The 18,564-nt window shown below is 41.0% G+C and overlaps 1 long non-coding RNA gene across 2 annotated transcripts; it reads right to left on the bottom strand.

Moving 5' to 3' along the window:
* Positions 1–1,830: 1,830 nt before the first annotated feature.
* Positions 1,831–17,488, bottom strand: LOC129524944 (uncharacterized). 2 transcript variants are annotated; one of them, XR_008668933.2, is made up of 4 exons: positions 16,796–17,488; positions 11,630–11,808; positions 8,783–8,842; positions 1,831–2,000 (listed from the first exon to the last, which is right to left on the bottom strand). It is a non-coding gene; the product is annotated as an uncharacterized lncRNA (long non-coding RNA). The 2 variants fall into 2 exon arrangements; XR_010135101.1 differs by lacking the exon at positions 1,831–2,000 and having other exon boundaries at positions 8,224–8,842.
* Positions 17,489–18,564: the final 1,076 nt, after the last annotated feature.

Raw genomic sequence — 18,564 nt, 5'->3', positions numbered from 1 at the left:
ACGTAGGAAGAAGGAAAGGTGTAATGCTGAGTTATTTTCAGTTCTGAGAGCCCACGGTCACAGTGGCTCCCTAGAAGCTAATCATGGTGGATATACTTTCTTTTTGGAAGAGCCTCTGAGGCTTGGGAGGAGTAGCATTGAAGAGATAGAAACTAGCTTCTCTGGCTCCAGCAAATAGGGTTACTGAAAGCCTCTTCATCTATAATTACTGAGCCTTCTATTTGTCCAAAGTCCCAGTACTCATTATCAGGATATTCTGGGTGTGTTGCTCTGTATTCTAAAATACTCAGGTGTAGTTGTAGGTTTATTTTTTGTTTCTTTTCCTAAAAGCTACATTATCTATGCATAGCATCCTACCTAGATTCCTTCCCTTCTTCTCCTTCCCTTCCCTTTCCTTTCCCTTCCATTCCTTCCTATTCTTCCCCTTTCCCTTCCTCTCCTTCTCTTCCCTTCCGTTTCTTTCCCTTTCTTTCCTTCCTCTCCTTTCCTTCCCTCACATTCCCTTTCCTTCCCTTTCCTTCCCTCATATTCCCTTCCCTTCTCTCCCCTTTCCTCCTTCCCCTCTTCCCCTTCTTTTCATTCTCTTTCCTTGCTTCACTTTCCCTTCCCATCTCTCCCCTCCCCTCTTTTCCTCCCCTCCCCTCCTCTCCTCTCCTCCTCTCCTCTCCTTTTTAAAAAATAGAGGTAACATCTCTCTATATTGCCCAGACTGGTCTTGAACTCCTGGGCTAAAGTGATCCTCTTGCCTTGGCTTCCCAAAGTGCTGGGCTTACAGGCATAAGCCAGCTCGCTGTCCTCACTTCATTTCTTTTCTATCTTCAGTGACTTCATTTTGGGATATATATTTGCATCTTTAATGAAAACTCCCATTTGCTATAGGAGGCCTGCTCTGTTAGATTTTGACCTTCAAAGGACATATGAGATAGAAATCTCAGACCTCTTGTCAGCTCCTCCATTTCAGACATTGTAGAGCGATCACATTTAGTCTGTGATTTTATGATATTTAAAGGAGAAAATTCCTTGAGGGTCATTGTCATGTCTGATAATTCTCTTTCAAAAAGTGGAGCTAGTTCAGTACACTACTCAGCACATGTTTGCTAAATGAATAAGAACATTCTAGTCAGTTTTTTGTCTTAATATTTGAATTGTGGTTTGGGGGGTTTTGTTTTCACTAAAGTGGTAAATAAGCAATCTGTTCTCATAAACATTACTGAAATGATCTCCTGACAGAAGAAAAGGAGGAGAATAGATGGATGTATAAGAGTTATGGGGTTGAATTAGGAGGCAGGAGGAGAGATAGAAGTTAAATTGGAGTAAGAATGAGGGATTTACATATTCTATTTTAGGATAATGAATGGAATTGAGAGACAAAGGGACTGGCAATGAGGAGCATGGTAGTGGCGGTGGTTGTGATGTGTGTGTCTGTGTATCTGTGAGGGAAAAGGATGAGAGAGAGGGGTTACTGAAAAGAAAACAATAGAATAAATTGAAGTATAAAAAACAACTCCCTGAGTAAAGTTGTGTGGCACAAAAGAACACAGAAGAGACGTGGCCAGTCCTGAATGGAACAGCAGTGAGACAGGCAACAATACAAACCTCCTTGAACTGAACATGTATGGAAGTCATCTGGGAATGGAAAAGGAGATTTTCTGAGGTGAATGAAAAAGCATGAAACAGAATGGACCAATGTTCATTTAGAGAAATGAAATAGAAACAGACAGGACTGAAGATGAATATAGGAAAGAAGAAACTGGAAATGAAGCCAGAAATGAAGAAGATAGAGAAATCCAGTACAGATTAGTAAAGATGAGCTAGAGAAGAGGATTCTAATTTTAGTCACATTATCTCTATTTAATTACATTTAAAGATCATCTCAACGTGAATGTTCAGTATTCATTTGCTTTGGATACATGAATTTTCAGTATTCGTTTGCTTTGGATTGAAAGATTTGGTAAAGATGAAGGCCTCAGAAATGAGGTATCACGATCTGGGAGAATTTGCTAAAAAAAAAAAAAAAAAGAGAAATGAGGGTAGACCTGTGACAATGGTGATATATATTTTTATGAGACAAAAAGGTACACAGAGTTTTATATTTCCATAACAAAACTTAAAGTAACAAGTCAGAATATATGTTTCATAAAAATAGAAAATGGCAATATTGTGAAACTACGGTGCATTGCTTCAAACATGAGCCCTCTTTCATAGATCATCTTCTTCAGACCCAAGATGGCGGTATTAGGGTCTATGATGGACTTACTGGCAGCCAGCTTACTGTGAGGGCCTTGGAAACAATCTCAGGTTCTTGTTTTTTTCTCCAAAGGTTAAAATTACCTAGACTCCCCAGAAATCTTAACTGTAGAATGTAATTGTCAGTGTCTACTACTTATACTTTCTTTTCCTTTTCTGTATCATCCCGCCTTTTTTTTAATTTTATTTTTTTGAAATGAGGTTTTGCTCTGTCACCTAGGCTGGAGTGCAGTGGCATGATCTCAGCTCACTGCAACCTCCGCCTCCCAGACTCAAGCGATCCTCCCGCTTCAGCCTCTTGAGTAGCTGGAACTACAGGCGTGCACCAGCATACCTGGCTTATATATATATATATATATATATATATATATATATATATATATATATATATATATATGTATATACAATTTTTTTTTTTTTTTTTTGTCATGGAGTCTTGCTCTGGAGTACGGTGGCGTGATCTCGGCTCACTGCAACCTCTGCCTCCTGGGCTCAAGTGATTCTCCTGCCTCAGCCTCCCAAGTAGTTGGGACTACAGACATGCACCACCACGCCCAGCTAATTTTTTTATTTTTAGTAGAGATGGGGTTTCACCATGTTGGCCAGATAGTCTCAATCTCTTGACCTCGTGATCTGCCTACCTCGGCCTCCCAAAGTGCTGGGATTATAGGCGTGAGCCACCGCGCCCAGCCTAATTTTTATATTGTTTTAGAAATAGGGTTTCATCATGTTGCCCAGGCTGGTCTCAAACTCCTGGGCTCATGTGATCTGCCCACCTCAGCCTCTCAAAACGCTGGGATTACAGGCATGAGCCACTGCCCTCAGCCTCATCTCACAGAACTTTTTTAAGCCTCTTTTCCAGTAGATGATGTTCTTCCCTGGACCAAACACTTAAAAAGACAAATCCACTTTTTGTAGCATCTTTTCAAATCCCACCCAAGTCTAATCACCATAAGCCCTGGAGCAATTTCTTTGTCCCTAAACATCCTTCCCACTGTGTCTTGTATTCAGCACGTACAAGTATGTGATGGTTCACCAAGATCCACTTTATGTTCTCAATATCTGCCTGTGACATTTGTTCTCTACAAATGAGAGAAATTAATGTTCCACTTATAAAATCATAGAATGTTGGAACTGGGAGGGAAGTTTAGAGATCATCTAGTCAAACTTATTATGAGTCATTTGTTAACAGCTCCAAGGGACTCAATCACAACAGGGAATATAAACAATTAAGGCCTCTTAATAAACTCTATAGTAAGAAAAATTACAGGATTCCCCCAAGGAAGGAAATGAAGCTAAGTGCACTAATTTGGACAGATGCTTGAACAGCATCACCAACACAAGCAGGCACAAATTCAGGGCAATGTTGGTTCAGTAGAGTAGATGAGACTTCAAATCAAACAGAGACATTTATTAAGCATAGCATCATGATTAAGATCGCCCAAGGTATCAGACAATCAAAACTGTGATCCAGAAATATCAGAGGCACACAGTCTAGCTCCCAGAGAAAAACCACAGACCACACTGTTAGCATCATTTTTCTTCTGAATCTGTAGCCTAATACACCCAGTGCTCAAAATGTTACCAAGGAGCCCTATCACAGAATAGGCTCATAAGGAGGCTTAAAACAACCACCACCGCCACCACAAACGACCCAGTTTTGTGGGATGCACTTGCTAAAATCCTTATAGAGCTCTGGGGTAAGTACCTGGCTTCGCTAGTTCCTGCTGAGGTCATTAAAGTTGATTCACATCATTAATTACATTTCCCCCACACCAATAGGACAGTGTGGGGGAAGTGTAACTGAAACTTTCTACTGTATTCTAGTTCTCTGTCAGCAGGATTGGGTGTGTGAGGAGGTCCTTCTGAAAGTGCTCTAAGCTTTCTGGCCTGGAGACGTCATCCCGAGTTTACAAGCTTCAGCTTACGTTTTGCCTTCACTATGGAGTCTTTGCTGATCTCTCAACCCTAGATGAGCAGTTTTAATTAAAGTTTACTTTTTGCAGAGAAAAGGGAACTCGTATATACAGTGAGTCCAGCCACAAAGGAAAAACAGTCTGAAGATTTCTCAAAAAACTAAAAGTAGAATCACCATCCCATCCAGCAATCCCATTATTGGCTATCTACGCAAAAGAAAAGAAATCAGTGTATCAAAGGATACCCACCCTCACATGTTTATTGCAGTACTATTAACAATAGACAAGATATGGAATCAACCTAAGTGTTCATGAATGGATGAATTGATAAAATGCGATATATATATGTATGTGTGTGTATGTGTGTGTGTATGTATATATGTATGTATGTGTATGTGTGTATGTATATATGTATGTATGTGTATGTGTGTATGTATATATGTATGTATATGTGTGTATATATATATACATACACACATAAATACACACATATATACACATACATACACAATGGAGTAATATTCAGCCATAAAACAAGAATGAAATCATGTCATTTGCAGCAACATAGATGGGGTTGGAAGTCATTATCTTAAGTGAAATCAGCCAGGTGCTGAAAGACAAATATTGCCTGTTCTCAATTATATGTGGCAGCTAAAGAATTTGATAGAGAGAATTAGGTAGAGAGTGGAAAGAGAGACTGAGAAAGGTGGGTGGGGAGGAGGTGGAGGATGAAGAGAAGCTTGTTAAATGGTACAAACATACAGTAAGATAGAAGGAATATATTCACCGTTCAGTAGCAGAGTGGGATGACTATGCTTAACAAAAATGTAGTGTACTTGGGTGTTGGACACCCTAAATACCACGGCTTGGTCATTATGCGTTATAGACATATTACACAGTTTCTCATGTACCTTGTAAGTTTGTACAAATAAAAAAGTCTCTTCCTTTGGCCTCTTACTGCTCTTGAAGACCAGTGAGGCATAAGGTGGCACTGTGTCCTCTGTGGAATTTTAAAAATCTGTGAAGTTTTTTTTGTTCACTAGACTAGCAGGCACTTCTGGTGTTCAGTGGGTAGGAGCTAGTTCTGTTCAACAAAGAAGTATTCTGTGGCCAGGCACGTAGTGGCTCGTGCCTGTAATCCCAGCACTTTCAGAAGCCAAGGTGGAAGGAGCGCTTGAGCCCAGGAATTCAAGACCAGCTTGGCCAACATGGTGAGACCTCATCTGCATTTTTTTTTAAAGTAGTATTCTGCGTCCAGTATTTTTACATAATTTTAATATACAGTGACTTTTTCAGAAGTTCAACTACCGCATACGTGGACAAAATTGCATATTGTTTTGTTTGGAATGTTACCAAGTCAATGGCAGTGCACTCAGGTATTTGAATATCCAATACCTATCACTTCTATCATTCTGCATTTGCAGATCTACAGTCAGGATAACTCTATGGATGAGGGCAAGGATCTGTTTCATTGTCTTCTGCTGTGATCATACCTGCGTATTCATTGTCTTAAGTTACATTCCTTTTATATTTTGTTTTACAGTGAGGACACTGCATTGATTTTTCTGAACTTATGTATGCAAAGATATGTTCTCTGAATTGATTTCACGACAGTAAAGGACACATTAAAATATTTATTATAGAAAAGATATTGGGTCTGACAGGAATGAGGTGGAAAGAGCATGAGCATTTAGGTCATACCTGGATTCTGGATTTGTCTCTGCCACCTACCAGTTTTTTGAATTTAGGAAAGTTACTTCTGTAAGTCACATTTCCTCATCTGCAAAACAGGGATAATAGCAACCTTTCCATAGGCACTGTGATTTATGCAGCTCCTAATATGTAGCAGATGCTTAGTAATTATTTCACCTTCATTCATTCAACTAATAATTATTGATCACCTACTCTGGGCAGGTATTAATATGGGTGCTGGTATATATAGCAACCAACAAAGAAAATCTCTGCACTAAGAGAGGTTACATGAGACAGGTGCAGTGGCTTATGCTCCTAACCCTAGTGACTCAGGAAGGTGAAGCAGAAGGATCACTTGAAGCCAGGGGGTTGAGACCAGGTTGGGCAACACAGCAAGATCCTTTCTCTACAAAAATAAAAATAAAAAATTTTAGAAAGGTCATCTACAAGTGATAAGAAATCATTTTGTTCTCTGAAGTTTAATACCATCTTTTCTTTTGAATTTCCTTTTATTTTTAGTTATTTCTTTGTGGCTGGGATGAGAAATTTAACAAATTTTTGCAACCTGTTGCATTAGCTGGTATTGGTGTAAATTTTATTCAGGTACATTCTCTTTTAATCCTCAGTAGTTCTGCCCAAAGTGCCATGCACTTTATCTCATTGTTTGCCTAAATTGTTGACAGATTATTTATGCTTTAGTGCCATGTAGGTGTTTATACTCACTTAATCCTTACAGAGGAATCTAGCTAACAGTGCAAGAGAAGTTCCTAGAGAAAATCCGCCTGTGGTTTTGGGGGTGATTCAGAGTACCCTTAGATTTCCCCTCATTACATCACCTCAATGACACAGGCAAGTTAGTGTTACAAGTATGATGGTTGGGGGGAACCAGGTTCTTTGTCAATCAGTTGGCTTTCTTTCCAAGATTATCAGCCATGGGTATCTCAAAGCTGTCATCTTTCACAAACTTAACTAAGAAGAGATACTCACTTCCAGAAATTACCACAAAGGAGAGTAAAGTTTAAAACTTGATATCTGCTCTTAGAATTAAAATTTCCTGATCTTAAAATTCCTTGACCTCTCCCATTGCTTAGGCTTATTGTCAGTTATTTTTTCTTCATAACCCTAACCCGTGGCCATTTTGCTAAGGTCTGCTTATCTCCTCCAGAGTTCTCTATATCATGTCTTCTTTCTTTGAATTCCCACATCCTTGCAACTCCCTGTAGCTAGGCTCTCCTGAAAGAATCCCATAACATTCATGAATATGATATTTGCAGAGAAGCACCTGCCCATAATAATTGCAATCCTTGACAAACCTGCTTGAAGCTTGTGTCATTCTTCTGCTCTGAGATCAATGGGAGTAGACACTTAAGCATTTTCCAAGCACTTGTCAGTTAAGATGACCCAGAAGAAAGTGACCCAGAGACATATTCCAGCTTCAGAGCTGCCAGCCGTTCAGTGCAGCTGAGGTCTAGCCTCAGCACCCTCTTACAATGTTGTGTTTGGATTAACATTTTTCCATAATATGTTCCATGTTAGACATGTCTGTTGAAATTCTACACACATTGGCCGGGTGCGGTGCCTCATGCCTGTAATCCCAGCACTTTGGGAGGCTGAGGTGGGTGGATCACTTGAGGTCAGGAGTTCAAGACCAGCCTGGCCAACATGGTGAAACCTAGTCTTTGCTTAAAAAAAAAAAAAAATTAGCTGGGCATGATGGTGCATGCCTGTAACCCCAGCTACTCAAGAGACTGAGGCAAAAGAATCGCTTGAACCCAGGAGGCGGAGGTTGCAGTGAGCCGAGATTGTGCCAGTGCACTCCAACCTGGGTGACGGAGCAAGACTCCATCTGGAAAAAAAAAAAGAAAATTCTACACACACATACATATATACATATAATTCTGTCATCAAAGACCCCTGTTGGAAAGTTACAAAACCCTTTGGCAAAGGGTCAAAAAGTGGTGTAGTAAAAAGGGACGTTTTAAACTTTGGTTAGGTGATCATTTCACAGATGTATTTGACCATGGTTCTCCAAAAGCCTATTGGAATGTGGCACTTTGGGAGATACTGTGGTCGACCAGGTGTCAAACCTGTGCGCACCTGCTGCATTTTCTTCTCTGGCCTTTATTTATTTATTTATTTTTTCCTCCCCTTGGCAAAAGATTCCTGGGCTGGGTTCCACCCCTTCCTTTTTCTCATTCCCTCTGGTGGGTTGTGTTCTGCTTTCATAGAGTGTGGATTGTCTTATTGTTAGGTGATTCTTCTAACATGCTTCTATTTGTGAAAATTCTGTCTTTAATTTCACTCAGGACAGTGCCAGTGTACCGCTAATGTTAGGAACTCAACAAAATGCTGCCGATAAGAGCCCATTTGTTCATGCAACAGGTATTTATTATGTGACTACCCCGCTAGACACTCTTTTTAGTATTCCTAACACATTAATGAGCAAAATGGACAAAGACTCCTGCCCCTGTGAAATTTATGTTTTAGGAATGCAGCCAAGTAGTAAATACTGGACAGAATAGGTTAAGAAAAAAATTTACAGAGCATTAAACTAATATTCTTTTTCTTATAATTCCTCTTTTCTTGGTACCACATAGATCCAAGTTATTTTTGACTAAGGGTCTAGACTTTCATTCTTAGGCCTAGTAGACCATTATTCAGCACATCAAATCCATCTGTAGCTGTACTATCAGGACAACATAACAAGAAAACAAAAATGCTGATTATCTGTCATTTCTGTAGGGAATAAGTGGATGTAAAAATGAAAAGGAGGCAAGAAAAGGCAGCAAAAATCTGTAATGGGCAATGTGGTAATTATAGGTGGATAGTCAACCAAATTCAACAGCTGCATTAATTACATCTGAAGATGGCAGTGAAGATGCTTCTGCCAATCCATATTTCATTGTTTCTGATATCCTTAAGGGTACCTGAGTTCCTGAGTTCTGGAGGTAGGTTACATTTCTTGTTGGTTTCTTCTCCTGACCACTCTGTTTAGTAAGAAAGGAAACAAAAAAAAAGTCCTGCCACTTTGGAACTCATGATGGTTTACTCCACCACCCTCTCTTCCTCGGTCACTGTCATGCACCAGCCCCTACTCTCTATCAGTCATCTGAGACTCTGCCCATTGATTTGCAGTCATTCTTTTCCATCCAAACACCATAGCTATCCTGAGTGAATCCAACATGTGAATGGCCCTTCCAACATTCCAACTTCCTACTGCTAATAATTTAAATTTCCAATGGATTCCTCTTCTTTTCACCCACCCCAACTCAGTGATATGTGCTCTCTATCATCTGAAACTGCTCCACCTCTACAGTCATTAATTTCAAGCATTCTACTTCGCATCTCAGGCTCCTCGTCTTCCAGCCTACTTGTTCAACTACTCCTGCAATGACTGTTCTTTAATCTCATCCACGTGAATCCACTGAGAGCTTCATTGTCTCCCAGTCAGGCTCACACCTGGAATCCCAGCACTTTGGGAAGCTAAGGCAAGCAGATTGCCTGAGCTCAAGAGTTTGAGACCAGCCTGGGCAAAATGTCGAGACCACATCTTCTTTTAAAAAAAAAAAGAATTAAAAGTAAATAAATGATAAATGCTGTGGAGTGAGAGAACATTTATCTCAGAATCCACTGAGAACTTTATTCTCTCACAGTCTAGCAGTTTTTCTTACTTCACCTCTTCTCATAACAATCTTGTAAATAAATTCCATGACTGACTTATGCCATTTATCTTGTAAGACTCTTACGCCCTCTGTACTCTCACCTGTATATGGGCAGCTAAGCCATGCTGGAGAAGGTTGCAACAAATGGCAAATTAAATGTCATTAAAATTCATGCTTCTTAAAACATGTCTCTCACATTGCTTAATAATTCTGTTACATTTCTCTGATCAACTTGGTCCCTCAGTCTGCAGCATTCATTATTTATATATATATTTTATTGTTTTACTCACCATGTTGCTTAGGTTGGTCTTGAACTCCTGGGCTCAAGCAGTCTACTTGTCTTGGCCTCCCCAGGTGCTGGAATTCCAGGTGTGAGCCACCATGCCCAGTCGCATTTATTAAACTTGCTCTAGGCCTCTTCTTTTGTTCTCATTGACCTCTTATCTTATCCAGCTAATATTCTTTTTCTTTTTCACAGCCAAATTTCTTGAATGAAAACGTTTCCTGATTTGTTGCTTTCTCCACCCTTTTTTTTTTTTGAAACCTCCCACTAACTACTTATTCTACTCCAAAGTGGCTTCTACATCCTCGCCAGTTTATCAATCAAAATAGCTCTCAGTGAGGTCATCACTGAGATCTGTGCATCAAATTCATTGGGCAGTTTTTAATGTTTAACTTCCTAGTCTTTGAAGCAAACTTTAACTTACTTGATGATTCCACTATTCTTTCTTCTATAACAGTTTTATTAAAATATAATTTACCTATCATAAAATCGACCTGTTTAAAGTATAAAATATAATGGTCTTTAGCCTATCCAGAATTTTGCAAATATGACTGCAATCAATTTTAGTACATTTTCCACCATCCATACCCATTAGCAGTCTCTCCTCATCACTGTTGAGACTGTCAGCCCCAAGCAGCCATCAGCCTACTCTCTGTCTCTATGGATTTACCTACTGTGAATATTTCACACAAATGAGCTAATATGTGATCCTTGTGACTGGCTTCTTTCACTTAGCATAATGTTTTCAAGGTTTATCCATGGTGTTGCATGTGTTAGTACTTAATTCCTTCTTATTGTCAAACAGTATTCCATTGTATTGTTATACCACATTTTATTTGTTCATTAATTAATTGGTGAATATTTGTGTTGCTTCTACTTATGCCAGCCCCTAAGAGTCTTCTCAATGAAAGTCCTCAAAGAATAAGGGAATGACATTTGTGAAAAGCATTCTGAGGTTGCTCTGAAAAATATTTCCAGATAATTCCAAGATGCTACAAGCGATCATACTGACACAGTTTACAAAATAGAGCAAACACCAAAGGATACAGTCGCATGCACAAAAACAGCTTATTTGTGACCTCAGGATTACCACAAAATTCAGCTGCATTTCTGGACTATCACCTTCAGGTGGGCAAAGGTGGTTACAAATCACTTTACAAGTAGAATTTGTAGCTTCCAGGATAGATTAGAGGATCATTCTGTCATAGGGCACCTATTATCTGAGTCTGTGGAAATGCCACCTTCTCTCACCCTTATATTGTATAGACTTTATTTAAGTTTTTTTAAAGCATAACAGGAATTCTGTTCTTGTCATTGCAACTTGCTGGCTTTAGGGTAAGCAGCAACTGCTAGAGTGGCACAAGATACGGAGGTGGAGATTTTGAACTTTGGGAATTAAAAAGGAGATCATGCAAATGGGTGCTTGAGGTGTGCTTCTGATGGAGTGGAGTGAGAAGCCCCTGAGAAGGGCTGGCTGCTGGCTGGAGAGAAGGCAGAAACATCAGCAGGATCATGAGGCATCGCGGCCAGGGCCTAACAAGGCCGCAAACTCATGATCTGGGACTGGCTGGAGGGCCCAGGGCCTCATGGCCTTGCTGCATAGCAGGCAACAGCTTCCCAGTGCTGATTTGGTTCCTACAACTCCCCCTCTGTGGTCTCCCTAAAGTCCTCCCACACTCTCCAGCTGCTACACTGGCAACGCGGCACAGTTGCTCTTTCCTGAAGCCCAGAACCTTCCCCAACCACTGTCCCTTCCAACTCGCCAGCATCACACCCTCTCCACATTACTTCTCACCCAGCCTCTGTGACCCTCTTCCCTTATCTCTCACCTTTGTTCAACTCAAGGATCAACACTGCAAATGTTGCCGCCTCTTTTCCTTGAATTTGAGTCTCTGAACCAAGAGCCCATAGCATCTCTCTATGGAAGGCAGGAGAAGGCTGGAAGGGCGGCTGTCAGGAGCTCAGAGCTGCCTTGACCTTCACATCTCTCCCTTAGCAGCCCCTGCTTCTGAGAAAAAAGGTAGTTAACCAGGACTTAGATGGTCTGCTTTCTTCTCTACGTTGCCTGCTAACTGGCTTTGTGAGGGCAGAAAAGTCACTAAGCTTATCTCCTTACTATTTACCTAGAAAATGCCCTAATTTTCTCTCTTTTTAAAAATTAAAAAAAAAAAAAACAAAAAACAAGCATTTTTGAGACAGAGCCTCACCCCAGGCTTGAGGGTAGTGGCGTGATTCTAGTTCACTACAGCCTCAAACTCCTGGGCTTAAGGGGTCCTCCTGCCTCAGTCCCCTGAGTAGCTGTGACTACAGGTGCATGTCACCATGCCTGACTAATTTTTAAATTTTTTTGTAGAGTCGTGGGTCTCACTATATGTTGCCCAGGCTGGTCTCAAACTCCTGGCCTCAATCCATACTCCTGCCTCAGCCTCCCATAGTGCTGGGATTGCAGATGTGAGCCACTGTGCTCAGCCATCAATGGTTTCCCAGGCCCAAGTTCTCCTTCTTCCACCCTCCCAGCATTATCTTGCTACTCAAGTGGACATGCCGCAGAATGGTTTCCTGCATTTGTGCTCGCTAACCTCCTAGCTAGTTTACTCATCTCCCTCTTATTCCATGGGTGGATGTGTTAGTCTGTTCTCACGCTGCTAATAAAGACATACTTGAGACTTGGTAATTTATGAAGGAAAGAGGTTTAATTGATGCACAGTTCAGCATAGCTTAGGAGGCCTCAGTAAACTTAAAATCATAGCAGAAGGGGAAGCAAACATGCCCTTCTGGACATGGTGGCAGCAGGAGAAGTGCTGAGCAAAAGGGGGAAAAGCCCCTTATAAAACCATCAGATCCCATGAGAACTCACTATCACGAGAACACCATTAGGATAATCACCCCATGATTAAATTACCTCCTAGCAGGTCCCTCCCACAACATGTGGGGATTATGGGAACTACAATTCAAGGTGAGATTTGGCTGGGGACACAGCCAAACTGTATCAGTGGACTAATTTTTCTTTCTATTCCCTTCTTCCCTAGACCAGTCAGTCATTTTAGTAAGATTGTCTGACTGCCCACTATGGGCTAGACCTAATTTCTGGGTACACATTAATGAACAAAATAGTTATATTTTTTCTTTTTTTCTTTTTTTTTTTTTTTAAATTGAGACAGAGTCTCACTTTGTCATGTAGGCTGGAGTGCAGTGGCATGATCTCAACTCGCTGCAACCTCTGTCTCCCAGGTTCAAGCAATTCGGCCTCAGCCCCTGAGTAGCTGGGATTACAGGTGTGTGCCACGATGCCCGGGTAATTTTTGTAGTTTTAGAGTTTGAGATGAGGTTTTGCCATGTTGGCCAGGCTGGTCTTGAACTCCTGACCTCAAGTGATCCGCCCGCCTTGGCCTCCCAAAGTGCTGGCATTACAGGTGTGATCTGCCACGCGTGACTTAAAATAGTTATATTTTCTGTTCTCACACAGCTTATAGACCAAAGTGAGTAAGACAGATGAGAAACAAGAAAAAAAGGTGCAAAATGATAAAACACAATAGAATAACACATTAGAAATCTTTCCTTATTCTCATATCTTTCTCTGAAGATCAGGCTTTGAAGTAAATTAGCCATAGACTTGAGACTCATAACTTTCGCTTCTTTAGATGCTCTAGTTGACCTTCTCATGGCTGTGGTCTGTGAAAGACTGTTCAAGATCAGAAACTGAAGACAAGGCTGAGCAGGATTGTGGACTTCTAGGTTTCTGGAATGTTGAAACCACATCGTGTATAGGATCTGGCTTAGAAATAGGTACAGGCCTACAATTCTGTGTATATATGTACACATACTTCAACATGCGTTAGTGAATAAGGCATTATATTTTGTCTTCCTGGTGCATACTTTTTTTTTTTGGCTGAGTGTCACTCTGTCATCCTGGCTGGAGTGCAGTGGCACCATCATTTCTCACTGCAGCCTCGACCTCTCAGGCTCAAGTGATCCTCCCACCTTAGCCTCCTAAGTAGCTGGGCTACAGGAGCACACCACTAAGCCTGGTTAATTTTTTTAAATTTTTTTGTACAGGCAGGGTCTCACTATATTGCCTAGGCTGGTCTTAAACTCCTGGCTTTAAACAATCCTCCTGCCTCAGCCTCCCAAAGTGCTGGGACTGCAGGCGGAGCCACCGCAACAAGGTATTGAAAAGTTGAGACATAGCTTATCCATTGAAAACTTAACAGCACTCAGTAAGTCTTAGTTAAGAAGAAGACAGAAAATCAGGAGCGGTTGGAATCAAAAAGTGAGAGACGACACCCAAAGTCAGTTTAGGTTTACAGGCTCTTTGAGTAGCTGGTTCTCACTCTTAAGTTATTCTGAATATCATAAAGCCTTGGCAAAGCCTGAACTTGGTCTTGGTTCTGCTTTCGTGTTATCAATAGCATGCAGTTTTAGAGGAAGGTTCCTGGGAAATGCCCTAGAAACTGGGGGCCTCTTTGAGGCAGGCAAATTTCTGGAAATTAGCAAGTATAATCTTGTTTTGTTGTCCCAAGCTGTTGAGGCTGGAGATTTTTAGTACAGAAATTATTTCCTTCTCCTCCTCCAAATCCCTGTACAGTATGTGTGGGACAGGCATCATTATCAGCTTCCCCTTGCATTTCAATGAGCGTGGTTTAATAATTTCCCCAAGGTTACCACGTAGATGTGGAAGCTAAGCTTTCTTGTTTGACGTGCCATATACTGCAGATCATTCCAACTTTGGTAATGCCTTCCTAATAATTAAAAGGGTTTTAGGAAGGTGGACAGACCCCATGGAATTCAAGCTACAATATGCTTTTCCAAATTCTTCCACTGTGCTTTGCAATCAAATCAAGCTGCTGTTCATTTCAAGACCAAGGATGCAGTGTTCTGGGATACAATGTTCTCGGTCCTGTTCCCGGTGGATGAGTCTCTTTGGATCACAAATAGCACAGCTGATGCTAATGGTTGCTTATCATCCTGCAGCTTCTCAAATAGGCTGCAAAGTTGGCAGGAGAGCCCTTGGGCATGGAAACATAGGCTCTCAGATTGTATTAAAGCATCAAGAGCATATACTATCGTAGCTTCAGACTTGTTCATATGTCTGAGCTCCTGAACGTTATGGGATGTGCAACCCTATGAAATACCAGCATGTGCGGTTATGCCAAGTGGACAAGTGGGACACAGAAATAGAACAATATAACATATGTGCTCTGTAAAATCATAGCCCACATGTCCACGAAAATAAACAAGCTGAGCCCGGTCAGTTTTCAGGTTTTTCATTAACTTTCACTCACTTATTGAATGATTTAATTGCATTGCCATTTGTTATCAGGTGAACAGTCATAAGCACCAAACAGTAAAGAAAATGTATGGAAGAGGAACTTAAATGAGAGAATTCTATGCACAGATTTGTTACATCTTTTTCCTTAAGTGAATCAGGAGAAGACCATTGTTACTTGATCATTCTGGAAGAATGTCACATTATAGCTCTCAGAAGATGTATTTCAGGAACCATAGCTGTTGGGTCAAGTATAAATAAATGTGACCTCAAGGGTTTGTTGTAATATAAAGATGGGCCAGTTTGAACTTTTTCTTGTTTCTCTTAAGCTCTAAATGGTTTGCTAAAGTTCTAAATGGTTTGCTAATTGTGTTGATAACAAGAGCAAAAGGAAAAGTATTTTTTTCCCACTTTTTCCACGTGTTCTAAAAAAGGATAATTCTTAACCTGCTTGAGAGTCTCAATTTTCCAAGCACTTTAGACAGCTACGGAGCTTGCCATTTGCAAGCTTGTCTGCCCAACATCTTACTTGCCTACTGCCAACCTTTGAAAAGAGATTGATCTTTGAAAAGACATACTAAGTGTTCCCATCTTCTCTTTCTCTCCTCTTTCTCTAATTCCTTTCGCCTCTTCCCTTAGGGAAATCACTGCCCAAAACTTGGGTCTTCTCAGAAGACAGCATGAAGGCAACCTAGTTTTTTCAATTTTCTCAACACGTGTTGCAATTTAGATTGAAAACACAATTCATATTCATGTTACAACCTATCGATCTGGTAGCTGGAAAACATCCAAGGATGTACCGTCTAATTCATGCCAGTTATTAGATTGAGAACACCGTGAGGGCAGGCACCTGTGACTCAGACATATTAGTTGTGGTGTCATTGTAAAATACTATTTTTTATTTATATATTTTTAAAAAATTGTGACCCATATTTCAGATACAGTATTTCACTGTTGCAACTACACCTTCTTTTTCTTCTTTATTTTATTTTATTTTCTGAGCTGGGGTCTCACTCTGTCACCCAGGCTGGAGTGCAGTGGTGTGATCTCATCTCACTGCAACCTCTGTCTCTTGGGCTCAAGCAGTCCTCCCTCCTCATCCTCCCAAGTAGCTGGGACCACAGACAGGTGCCATAACACCCAGCTAATTTTTTGTATTTTTCGTAGAGACAGAATTTTGCCATGTTGCCCAGGCTGGTCTCGAACTCCCGAGCTCAAGCAATCCACCCGCCTCGGCCTCCCAAAGTGCTGGAATTATAGGTGTGAGCTACTGCGCCCAGTCTAAAAATATTATTAATAAAAGAACGATAATGACAGCTGAAACTTACGTAAGTACATGCTAGGCAGTCTTCTGAGCACTTGATACATCTTAACCCTTGATTCTTACAGCAACCAGTGAAGTCAGTACTAGTATTGTTCCTATTTACAAACGAGAAAATCCGGACATTCACTAAGAGGTTGAGTAACTTTCTGAAGGTCAGGAAGAGGGAAAGCTGGATTCTAGACCAGCTGTGTGGCTTTAGGCCCTGTGCCTTCACTGTCACAATCTCCATGCCTCTCAGTTCATGAAAATATAGCAGCACACTTTATGAGAAAATTTTATTTGATCCCAGCTCTTCCCCAACCCAGTACCCTATTTGCATGATATTTTTATACCTTTCCTAAAGCTTCTGCATATTTTACCTTATAATCAAGTTTTCAAATGACCGGGTTCTAAATTACGACATACCTTTCCATTTTTCCAAGAGCCATCCTTTGCATGACACATAAGTTAGGCCGGGTTTTTAGGAGTCTGATTTGGATGAGGTTGATGTCAGTGACTGACGGGATGAAGGCTTTTTGACCAGTCTATTCGGGATGTGGACAGCATTGCTTGTAGTTTTTCAACTGGGTTATTCTCCACCCTCCAAAGCTTTGGTGGCATTTAAAAAAAGGCGATCAGCTTTAATGAGCAATTTTTATGACTACTTACATCCCTTTTTATTTAATTTGATAACTGCACTACAAAGCTATTACAGCTGATGCTTTATCAAAAAATACCACAGTACTAGACCTTAAAATCCCCAAACAAACGAAACCTCAATAATTCTTTGTTGCTTTAGAGACTTCTCTGATTTATTTCCCAATAATAATTAAAACTGTTGGAAAGCTCAAAAAATACTTAATGGGATTACAAATTTACTCATCCTCTAATATGGATGTCCAAAGACAATATAGCTCCTAGATTTTTCCAGACCAGTTTCTCATCAAGTGTCTACATCTTGAGTAAAGAGGAAAAGAAGTCTTAGTTTAATCTGAATCAAAGCAAGACAAGATAATTTTATCTGTTTTGGGGGCCTTAACTCGATTCTTTGGACAACTGCTCTGTGTTTCAGATTTCTCTACCTTGTCGCCCTCCTTTCCAAGATGGCAGCCAAAGTATGGGAAGGGCCACAGGCTTTCTGGAGTTGGGAGGGGAGCATGTGGTGACCGATGCGAACGGAGCTCAACTGAAGCTTGCCTCAGCCAGTTCTGATCCTAGGGAGCCTATTGATAGCTATTGTTGACATCTATGGTGGATAAACTCATTCGTAGTCTATGCTTTTTTAGTGTCTCTGGACCCTGGAGGATCCGCCCTAATGACTTGGTTTCCCCTTAGCCTTCATGGGTTTTGAAGACTCCTCTGAGTCACTGCCACATCTGTCATCTGCCCCTGGCTCATGTCCACCACCCCAAAGGCTTTGCTGTGAGGCCACCCTACGCAGACCATACTAGGCTCAAGAATAGGTTCTTTAGCTTTTACCTTAATCCGGAGACAAATGAGAAGCAAGGAATGATTAGTAAATTCAATCTTCAGTTTTTCTAGCCATGTTCATCTAAGTATGTTGGGGCTTCTGAAATGAGCTTAGAACCCTCTCTGATCCCAATGTTCCCCACAAAGAAGGAACTGGAAAGAAGCCCCTCTGGTCTCCATGTCCCTTTCAGCCAATCTAACCGGCCCCCTGTTGGTGCCTAGGCTTCAAGCCCTGCACTGCAGATACCAACACAGGCATCCAACTGCCTCCCACTCTTAACTCTGTAACTCCTTGATATGGTTTGCCTGTGTCCCCACCTAAATCTCATCTTGAATTGTAGCTCCCATAATCCCCGCATGTTGCGCATGTTGTGGGAGGGACGTGGTGAGTGATAATTGAATCATGGGAGCAGTTTCCCCCACACTATTCTCGTGGTAGTGAGTAAGTCTCACGGGATCTGATGTTTTTATAAGGGGTTTCCCCTTTCACTTGACTCTCATTCTCTCTTGCCTGCTGCCATGATTGTGAGACTTCCCCAGCCATGTGTAACTGTGAGTCCATTCAACCTCTTTTTCTTTATAAATTATCTAGTCTCGGTTATGTCTTTATCGGCAGTGTGAAAACAAACTAGTATACTCCTCTTTCCCCCACAAACAACCGGGGTCGGGGGAGCAGACATGTTTACTTTCCTCTTTTGCCCTGAGTGGGATTATCCTATAAATTG

The sequence above is a fragment of the Gorilla gorilla genome, chromosome 8 (genome assembly GCF_029281585.2).
Source record: "Gorilla gorilla gorilla isolate KB3781 chromosome 8, NHGRI_mGorGor1-v2.1_pri, whole genome shotgun sequence".
Classification (NCBI taxonomy): Eukaryota; Metazoa; Chordata; class Mammalia; order Primates; family Hominidae; genus Gorilla; species Gorilla gorilla.
Note: the sequence above shows the minus strand (reverse complement) of the source record. Positions and strands in the feature narration are given on the sequence as shown.